This window comes from Carcharodon carcharias, chromosome 5 (genome assembly GCF_017639515.1).
Source record: "Carcharodon carcharias isolate sCarCar2 chromosome 5, sCarCar2.pri, whole genome shotgun sequence".
In the NCBI taxonomy this organism is placed as follows: domain Eukaryota; kingdom Metazoa; phylum Chordata; class Chondrichthyes; order Lamniformes; family Lamnidae; genus Carcharodon; species Carcharodon carcharias.
Window position 1 is genome coordinate 23,009,250 of NC_054471.1, and position 8,166 is coordinate 23,017,415.

Sequence of the window (8,166 nt, forward strand, 5' to 3'; positions counted from 1 at the left end):
GGGGAAGTGTGTGTTTACTCTCAGTAATCGGGGGAAGCGTGTGTTTACTTTCAATAATCGGGGGGAGTGTGTGTTTACTTTCACTAATCGGGGGGAAGTGTGTTTTTACTCTCAGTAATCGGGAGAGTGTGTGTTTATTCTCAGTAATCGGAGGAATGTGTGTTTACTCTCAGTAATCGGGAGGAGTGTCTGTTTACTTTCAGCAATTCGGGGGAGTGTGTGTTTACTTTCAGTAATAAGGGGAGTGTGTGTTTCTCAGTAATCGGGGGAGTGTGTGTTTACCCTCAGTAATTGGGGGGGAGTTTGTGTTTACTCTCAGTAATCGGGGGACGAGCGTGTGTTCACTCTCAGTAATTGGTGGAGTGTGTGTTTGCTCTCAGTAATCGGGGGGAAGTGTGTGTTTACTCTCAGTATCCGGGGGGAAGTGTGTGTTTATTCTCTGTAATCATTTGGAAGTGTGTGTTTGTTCTCAGTACTCGGGGGAAGTGTGTGTTTACTCTCAGTAATCGGGGGGAGGGTGTGTTTACTCTCAGTAATCGGGGGGAGTGTGTGTTTGCTCTCAGCAATCGGGGGAGTGTGTGTTTACTCTCAGTAATCGGGGGGAGTGTGTGTTTACTCTCAGTAATCGGGGGGAGGGTGTGGTTACTCTCAGTAATCGGGGGGAAGTGTGTGTTTACTCTCAGTAATCGGGGGGAAGTGTGTGCTTACTTTCAGCAATCGGGGGTAGTCTGTGTTTACTCTCAGAAATTGGGGAGAGTGTGTGTTTACTTTCAGTAATCGGGGGGAGTGTGTGTTTACTCTCAGTAATCGGGTGAGTGTGTGATTACTCTCAGTAATCCGGGAGAAGTGAAGGTTTACTCTCGGTATTCGGGGAATGTGTGTGTTTACTCTCAGTAATCGGGGGATGAATGTGTTTACTCTCAATAATCAGGGGTGTGTGTGTTTATTCTCAGTAGTCAGGGAGAAGGGTTTGCTTACTCTCAGTAACCGGGGGAGTGTGTGTTTACTATCAGTAATCGGGGGAATGTGTGTTTACTCTCAGTAATTGGGGGGAGAGTTTGTGATATGTGTGTTCACTCTCAGTAATTGGGGGGAGTGTGAGTTTACTCTCAGTAATCGGGTGAGTGTGTGATTACTCTCAATAATCCGGGGGAAGTGAATGTTTACTCTCAGTATTCGGGTAATGTGTGTGTTTACTCTCAGTAATCGAGGGGAAGTGTGTGTTTACTCTCAGTAATTGGGGGGAAGTGTGTGTTTACTCTCAATAATCGAGGGGAAGTGTGTGTTTACTCTCAGTAATTGGGGGGAAGTGTGTGTTTACTCTCAATAATCGGGGGCAAGTGTGTGTTTACTCTCAGTAATCGGGGGGAAGTGTGTGTTTACTTTCAGTAATCAGGGGGAAGTGTGTGTTTACTCTCAGTAATCGGGGGGAAGTGTGTGTTTACTCTCAGTAATCAGGGGGAAGTGTTGTGTTTATTCACAGTAAACGGGGGGAGTGTGTGTTTACTCTCACTAATCGGGGGGAAGTGTTGTGTTTACTCTCAGTAATTGGGGGGAAGTGTGTATTTACTCTCAGTAATCGGGGGGAAAGTGTGTGTTTACTCTCAGTAATCGGGGGGAGTGTGTGTTTACTCTCAGTAATCGGGGGGAGGGTGTGGTTACTCTCAGTAATCGGGGGGAAGTGTGTGTTTACTCTCAGTAATCGGGGGGAAGTGTGTGCTTACGTTCAGTAATCGGGGGTAGTGTGTGTTTACTTTCAGAAATCGGGGGGAGTGTGTGTTTACTTTCAGTAATCGGGGGGAGTGTGTGTTTACTTTCAGTAATCGGGGGGAAGTGTGTGTTTACTCTCAGTAATCGGGGGGAAGTGTGTGTTTACTCTCAGTAATCGGGGGAAGAGTTTGTTTACTTTCAGTAATCGGGGGGAGTGTGTGTTTACTTTCAGTAATCGGGGGGAATTGTGTGTTTACTCTCAGTAATCGGGGGAAGTGTGTGTTTACTCTCAGTAATCGGGGGGAAGTGTGTGTTTACTCTCAGTAATCGGGGGGAGTGTGTGTTTACTCTCAGTAATCGGGGGGAATGTGTGTTTACTCTCAGTAATCGGGGTGAGTGTGTGTTTACTCTCAGTATCCGGGGGAAGTGTGTGTTTACTCTCAGTAATCGGGGGAAGTGTGTGTTTACTCTCAGTAATCGGGGGAGTGTGTGGTTTACTCTCAGTATCGGGGGGAGTGTGGTTCTCACCCTCAGGGATCGGGAAGTGTGTGTTTACTCTCAGTAATCGGAGGGAAGTGTGTTTACTCTCAGTAATCGGGGGGAAGTGTTTGTTTACTTTCAGCAATTCGGGGGAGTGTGGTGTTTACTTTCAGTAATGAGGGAGTGTGTGTTTCTCAGTAATCGGGAATTGTGGTTTACCTTCAGTAATTGGGGGGGAGTTTGTGTTTACTCTCAGTATCGGGGGGGAAGTGTGTGTTTACTCTCAGTAGTAGGGGGAAGTGTGTGTTTACTCTCAGTAATCGGGCGAGTGTGCGTTTACTCTCAATATCGGGAGAGTGTGTGTTTATTCTCAGTAATCGGAGGAATGTGTGTTTACTCTCAGTAATCGGGAGGAGTGTCTGTTTACTTTCAGCAATTCGGGGGAGTGTGTGTTTACTTTCAGTAATAAGGGGAGTGTGTGTTTCTCAGTAATCGGGGAAGTGTGTGTTCACCTTCAGTAATTGGGGGGGAGTTTGTGTTTACTCTCAGTAGTAGGGGGGAAGTGTGTGTTCACTCTCAGTAATTGGTGGAGTGTGTGTTTGCTCTCAGTAATCGGGGGGAAGTGTGTGTTTACTCGCAGTATCCGGGGGGAAGTGTGTGTTTATTCTCAGTAATCAGGGGGAAGTGTGTGTTTGTTCTCAGTAATCGGGGGGAAGTGTGTGTTTACTCTCAGTAATAAGGGGGGAGTGTGTGTTTGCTCTCAGTAATTGGGGGGAGTGTGTGTTTCTCAGTAATCGGGGGAGTGTGTGTTTACTCTCAGTAATCGGGAGTAAGTGTGTGTTTACTCTCAGTAATCGGGGGGAAGCGTGTGTTTACTCTCAGTAATCGGGGGGAAGTGTGTGTTTCCTCTCAGTAATCGGGGGGAAGTGTGTGCTTACTTTCAGTAAACGGGGGAGTGTGTGTTTCTCAGTAATCGGGGGACAGTGTGTTTACTCTCAGTAATCAGGGGGAAGTGTGTGTTTCCTCTCAGTAATCGGGGGGAAGTGTGTGATTACTCTCAGTAATCCGGGAGAAGTGAAGGTTTACTCTCGGTATTCGGAGGATGTGTGTGTTTACTCTCAGTAATCGGGGGAGTGTGCGTTTACTCTCAGTAATCGGGAGAGTGTGTGTTTATTCTCAGTAATCGGAGGAATGTGTGTTTACTCTCAGTAATCGGGAGGAGTGCCTGTTTACTTTCAGCAATTCGGGGGAGTGTGTGTTTACTTTCAGTAATGAGGGGAGTGTGTGTTTCTCAGTAATCGGGGAAGTGTGCGTTTACCTTCAGTAATTGGGGGGGAGTTTGTGTTTACTCTCAGTAATCGGGAGGGAAGTGTGTGTTTACTCTCAGTAGTAGGGGGGAAGTGTGTGTTTACTCTCAGTAATCGGGCGAGTGTGCGTTTACTCTCAATAATCGGGAGAGTGTGTGTTTATTCTCAGTAATCGGAGGAATGTGTGTTTACTCTCAGTAATCGGGAGGAGTGTCTGTTTACTTTCAGCAATTCGGGGGAGTGTGTGTTTACTTTCAGTAATGAGGGGAGTGTGTGTTTCTCAGTAATCGGGGAAGTGTGTGTTTACCTTCAGTAATTGGGGGGGAGTTTGTGTTTACTCTCAGTAATCGGGGGAGCGTGTGTTCACTCTCAGTAATTGGTGGAGTGTGTGTTTGCTCTCAGTAATCGGGGGGAAGTGTGTGTTTACTCGCAGTATCCGGGGGGAAGTGTGTGTTTATTCTCAGTAATCAGGGGGAAGTGTGTGTTTGTTCTCAGTAATCGGGGGCAAGTCTGTGTTTACTCTCAGTAATCAGGGGGGAGTGTGTGTTTGCTCTCATTAATTGGGGGGAGTGTACGTTTCTCAGTAATCGGGGGAGTGTGTGTTTACTCTCAGTAATCGGGGGGAAGTGTGTGTTTCCTCTCAGTAATCGGGGGGAAGTGTGTGCTTACTTTCAGTAATCGGGGGAGTGTGTGTTTCTCAGTAATCGGGGGAGAGTGTGTTTACTCTCGGTAATCGGGGGGAAGTGTGTGTTTCCTCTCAGTAATCGGGGGGAAGTGTGTGTTTACTCTCAGTAATCGGGGGGAAGTGTGTGTTTGCTCTCAGTAATCGGGGGAGTGTGTGTTTACTCTCAGTAATCGGGGGGAAGTGTGTGTTTACTTTCAGTAATCGGGGGGAGGGTGTGGTTATTCTCAGTAATCGGGGGGAGGTGTGTGTTTCCTCTCAGTAATCGCGGGGAAGTAGGTGTTTACTCTCAGTAATCGGGGGGAAGTTTGTGTTTCCTCTCAGTAATCGGGGGGAAGTGTGTGTTTACCTTCAGTAATCGGGGGAGTGTGTGTTTCTCAGTAATTGGGGGAGTGTGTTTTTCTCAGTAATCGGGGGGAAGTGTGTGTTTACTCTCAGTAATCGGGGGGAAGTGTGTGTTTAATCTCAGTAATTGGGGGGAAGTGTGTGTTTCTCAGTAATTGGGGGGGAGTGTGTGTTTACTCTCAGTAATCGGGGAAGCGTGTGTTCACCCTAAGTAATTGGTGGAGTCTGTGTTTGCTCTCAGTAATCGGGAGAGCGTGTGTTTATTCTCAGTAATCGGGGGGAAGTATGTGTTCACTCTCAGTAATTGGGGGGCGGAGTGTGTGTTTCTCAGTAATTGGGAGAAGTGTGTGTTTCCTCTCAGTAATCGGGGGGAAGTGTGTGTTTACTCTCAGTAATCGGGGGGAAGTTTGTGTTTCCTCTCAGTAATCGGGGGGAAGTGTGTGTTTCTCAGTAATTGGGGGAGTGTGTTTTTCTCAGTAATCGGAGGGAAGTGTGTGTTTAATCTCAGTAATTGGGGGGAAGTGTGTGTTTCTCAGTAATTGGGGGGAGTGTGTGTTTACTCTCAGTAATCGGGAGAGTGTGTGTTTATTCTCAGTAATCGGGGGCAATTGTGTGTTTACTCTAAGTAATCATGGGGAAGTGTGTGTTTACTCTCAGTAATCGCGGGGAAGTGTGTGTTTACTCTCAATAATCGGGGGAATTGTGTGTTTACTCTCGGTAATCGGGGGGGAAGTGTATTTTTAATCTCAGTAATTGGGAGAGTGTGTGTTTATTCTCAGTAATCTGGGGGAAGTGTGTGTTTACTCTCAGTAATCGGGGGAAGTGTGTGTTTACTCTCAGTAATCGAGGGAGTGTGTGTTTAATCTCAGTAATAGGGGGAGTGTGTGTTTACTCTCAGTAATCGGGGGAGTGTGTGTTTACTCTCAGTAATCGGGGGGAAGTGTGTGCTTACTCTCAGTAATTCGGGGGGAGTGTGTGTTTACTTTCAGTAATCGGGGGGAGTGTGTGTTTACTTTCAGTAATCGGGGGGAGTGTGTGTTTACTCTCAGTAATCGGGGGAAGAGTTTGTTTACTTTCAGTAATCGGGGGGAGTGTGTGTTTACTTTTAGTAATCGGGGGGAAGTGTGTGTTTACTCTCAGTAATCGGGGGGAAGTGTGTGTTTACTCTCAGTAATCGGGGTGAAGTGTGTGTTTACTTTCAGCAATCGGGGGGGAGTGTGAGTTTACTATCAGTAATCGGGGGGAAGTGTGTGTTTACTCTCAGTAATCGGGGGGAGTGTGTGTTTACTCTCACTAATCGGGGGGGAATTGTGTGTTTACTCTCAGTAATTGGGGGGGAATGTGTGTTTACTCTCAGTAATCGGGGCAGCGTGTGTGTTTGCTCTCAGTAACCCAGGGAGTGTGTGTTTACTCTCAGTAATCGGGTGAGTGTGTGATTACTCTCAGTAATCCGCGAGAAGTGAAGGATTACTCTCGGTATTCGGGGGATGTGTGTGTTTACTCTCAGTAATCGGGGGATGCATGTGTTTACTCTCAATAATCAGGGGTGTGTGTGTTTATTCTCAGTAGTCAGGGAGAAGGGTTTGCTTACTCTCAGTAACCGGGGGAGTATGTGTTTACTCTCAGTTATCGGGGGAATGTGTGTTTACTCTCAGTAATTGGGGGGACAGTTTGTGATATGTGTGTTTACTCTCAGCAATCGGGGGTTGTGTGAGTTAACTCTCAGTAATCGGGTAAGTGTGTGATTACTCTCAATAGTCCAGGGGATGTGTGTGTTTACTCTCAGTATTTGGGGAATGTGTGTGTTTACTCTCAGTAATCGAGGGGAAGTGTGTATTTACTCTCAGTAATTGGGGGGAAGTGTGTGTTTACTCTCAGTAATCAGGGGGGAGTGTGTGTTTGCTCTCAGTAATCGGGGGGAGTGTGTGTTTCTCAGTAATCGGGGGAGTGTGTGTTTACTCTCAGTAATCGGGGGGGAAGTGTGTGTTTACTCTCAGTAATCGGGGGGAAGTGTGTGTTTACTCTCAGTAATCGGGGGGAAGTGTGTGTTTCCTCTCAGTAATCGGGGGGAAGTGTGTGCTTACTTTCAGTAATCGGGTGAGTGTGTGTTTCTCAGTAATCGGGGTAGAGTGTGTTTACTCTCAGTAATCAGGGGGAAGTGTGTGTTTCCTCTCAGTAATCGGGGGGAAGTGTGTGTTTACTCTCAGTAATCGGTGGGAAGTGTGTGTTTGCTCTCAGTAATCGGGGGAGTGTGTGTTTACTCTCAGTAATCGGGGGGAAGTGTGTGTTTACTCTCAGTAATCGGGGGGAGGGTGTGGTTACTCTCATTAATCGGGGGGAAGTGTGTGTTTCCTCTCAGTAATCGGGGGGAAGTGTGTGTTTACTCTCAGTAATCTGGGGGAAGTTTGTGTTTCCTCTCAGTAATCGGGGGAAGTGTGTGTTTACTTTCAGTAATCGGGGGAGTGTGTGTTTCTCAGTAATTGGGGGAGTGTGTTTTTCTCAGTAATCGGGGGGAAGTGTGTGTTTACTCTCAGTAATCGGGGGGAAGTGTGTGTTTACTCTCAGTAATCGGGGGAGCGTGTGTTCACCCTAAGTAATTGGTGGAGTCTGTGTTTGCTCTCAGTAATCGGGAGAGCGTGTGTTTATTCTCAGTAATCGGGGGGAAGTATGTGTTCACTCTCAGTAATTGGGGGGGGGAGTGTGTGTTTCTCAGTAATTGGGGGAAGTGTGTGTTTCCTCTCAGTAATCGGGGGGAAGTGTGTGTTTACTCTCAGTAATCGGGGGAAGTTTGTGTTTACTCTCAGTAATCGGGGGGAAGTGTGTGTTTACTTTCAGGAATCGGGGGAGTGTGTGTTTCTCAGTAATTGGGGGAGTGTGTTTTTCTCAGTAATCGGGGGGAAGTGTGTGTTTACTCTCAGTAATCGGGGTGAAGTGTGTGTTTACTCTCAGTAATTGGGTTAAGTGTGTGTTTATTCTCAGTAATCGCGGAGAAATGTGTGTTTACTCTCAGTAATCGGGGGCAAATGTGTGTTTACTCTCAATAATCGGGGGGAAGTGTATTTTTACTCTCAGTAATCGGGAGAGTGTGTGTTTATTCTCAGTAATCGGGGGCAATTATGTGTTTACTCTAAGTAATCAGGGGTAGCGTGTGTTTACTCTCAGTAATCGCGGGGAAGTGTGTGTTTGCTCTCAATAATCGGGGGTAGTGTGTGTTTACTCTCAGTAATCGGGGGGAAGTGTATTTTTACTCTCAGTAATTGAGAGAGTGTGTGTTTATTCTCAGCAATCGGGGGGAAGTGTGTGTTTACTCTCAGTAATCGGGGGAAGTGTGTTTTTACTCTCAGTAATCGGGGGGAAGTGTATGTTTACTCTCAGTAATCGGGGGTAAGTGTGTGTTTACTCTCAGTAATCAGGAGAGTGTGTGTCTATTCTCAGTAATCGGGGGGAGTGTGTGTTTACTCTCAGTAATCGGGGGAAGCGTGTGTTTACTTTCAGTAATTGGAGGGAGTGTGTCGTTACTTTCAGTAATCGGGGGGAAGTGTGTGTTTACTCTCAGTAATTGGGGGGGAATGTGTGTTTACTCTCAGTAATCGGGGCAGCGTGTGTTCACTCTCAGTAATTGGTGGAGTGTGTGTTTGCTCT